A 2,648-nucleotide genomic window follows, 5' to 3' on the forward strand; every position below is an offset into this window, starting at 1 on the left:
CGTCATAGTATAGCATGTCGTTTTTTTGGACATTTTCGACGTCATAGTATAGCATGTCGTTTTTTGGACATTTTCGACGTCATACTATAGCATGTCGTTTTTTTGGACATTTTCGACGTCATAGTATAGCATGTCGTTTTTTTGGACATTTTCGACGTCATAGTATAGCATGTCGTTTTTTTGGACATTTTCGACGTCATAGTATAGCATGTCGTTTTTTGGACATTTTCGACGTCATAGTATAGCATGTCGTTTTTTTGGACATTTTCGACGTCATAGTATAGCATGTCGTTTTTTTGGACATTTTCGACGTCATAGTATAGCATGTCGTTTTTTTGGACATTTTCGACGTCATAGTATAGCATGTCGTTTTTTTGGACATTTTCGACGTCATAGTATAGCATGTCGTTTTTTTGGACATTTTCGACGTCATAATAGCATGTCGTTTTTTTGGACATTTTCGACGTCATAGTATAGCATGTCGTTTTTTTGGACATTTTCGACGTCATAGTATAGCATGTCGTTTTTTTTGGACATTTTCGACGTCATAGTATAGCATGTCGTTTTTTTGGACATTTTCGACGTCATAGTATAGCATGTCGTTTTTTTGGACATTTTCGACGTCATAGTATAGCATGTCGTTTTTTTGGACATTTTCGACGTCATATATAGCATGTCGTTTTTTTGGACATTTTCGACGTCATAGTATAGCATGTCGTTTTTTTGGACATTTTCGACGTCATAATAGCATGTCGTTTTTTTGGACATTTTCGACGTCATAGCTATAGCATGTCGTTTTTTTGGACATTTTCGACGTCATAGTATAGCATGTCGTTTTTTTGGACATTTTCGACGTCATATATAGCATGTCGTTTTTTTGGACATTTTCGACGTCATATAGCATGTCGTTTTTTTGGACATTTTCGACGTCATAGTATAGCATGTCGTTTTTTTGGACATTTTCGACGTCATAGTATAGCATGTCGTTTTTTTGGACATTTTCGACGTCATAGTATAGCATGTCGTTTTTTTGGACATTTTCGACGTCATAGTATAGCATGTCGTTTTTTTGGACATTTTCGACGTCATAGTATAGCATGTCGTTTTTTGGACATTTTCGACGTCATAGTATAGCATGTCGTTTTTTTGGACATTTTCGACGTCATAGTATAGCATGTCGTTTTTTTGGACATTTTCGACGTCATAGTATAGCATGTCGTTTTTTTGGACATTTTCGACGTCATAGTATAGCATGTCGTTTTTTTGGACATTTTCGACGTCATAGTATAGCATGTCGTTTTTTTGGACATTTTCGACGTCATAGTATAGCATGTCGTTTTTTTGGACATTTTCGACGTCATAGTATAGCATGTCGTTTTTTTGGACATTTTCGACGTCATACTATAGCATGTCGTTTTTTTGGACATTTTCGACGTCATAGTATAGCATGTCGTTTTTTTGGACATTTTCGACGTCATAGTATAGCATGTCGTTTTTTTGGACATTTTCGACGTCATAGTATAGCATGTCGTTTTTTTTGGACATTTTCGACGTCATACATAGCATGTCGTTTTTTTGGACATTTTCGACGTCATAGTATAGCATGTCGTTTTTTGGACATTTTCGACGTCATACTATAGCATGTCGTTTTTTTGGACATTTTCGACGTCATAGTATAGCATGTCGTTTTTTTGGACATTTTCGACGTCATAGTATAGCATGTCGTTTTTTTGGACATTTTCGACGTCATACTATAGCATGTCGTTTTTTTGGACATTTTCGACGTCATAGTATAGCATGTCGTTTTTTTGGACATTTTCGACGTCATAGTATAGCATGTCGTTTTTTTGGACATTTTCGACGTCATAGTATAGCATGTCGTTTTTTTGGACATTTTCGACGTCATAGTATAGCATGTCGTTTTTTTGGACATTTTCGACGTCATAGTATAGCATGTCGTTTTTTTGGACATTTTCGACGTCATAGTATAGCATGTCGTTTTTTTGGACATTTTCGACGTCATAGTATAGCATGTCGTTTTTTTGGACATTTTCGACGTCATAGTATAGCATGTCGTTTTTTTGGACATTTTCGACGTCATACTATAGCATGTCGTTTTTTTGGACATTTTCGACGTCATAGTATAGCATGTCGTTTTTTTGGACATTTTCGACGTCATAGTATAGCATGTCGTTTTTTGGACATTTTCGACGTCATAGTATAGCATGTCGTTTTTTTGGACATTTTCGACGTCATAGTAATAGCATGTCGTTTTTTGGACATTTTCGACGTCATAGTATAGCATGTCGTTTTTTTGGACATTTTCGACGTCATAGTATAGCATGTCGTTTTTTTGGACATTTTCGACGTCATACTATAGCATGTCGTTTTTTTGGACATTTTCGACGTCATAGTATAGCATGTCGTTTTTTTGGACATTTTCGACGTCATAGTATAGCATGTCGTTTTTTTGGACATTTTCGACGTCATAGTATAGCATGTCGTTTTTTTGGACATTTTCGACGTCATAGTATAGCATGTCGTTTTTTTGGACATTTTCGACGTCATAGTATAGCATGTCGTTTTTTTGACATTTTCGACGTCATAGTATAGCATGTCGTTTTTTTGGACATTTTCGACGTCATAGT

This window comes from Xiphophorus couchianus, chromosome 17, assembly GCF_001444195.1.
Source record: "Xiphophorus couchianus chromosome 17, X_couchianus-1.0, whole genome shotgun sequence".
Classification (NCBI taxonomy): Eukaryota; Metazoa; Chordata; class Actinopteri; order Cyprinodontiformes; family Poeciliidae; genus Xiphophorus; species Xiphophorus couchianus.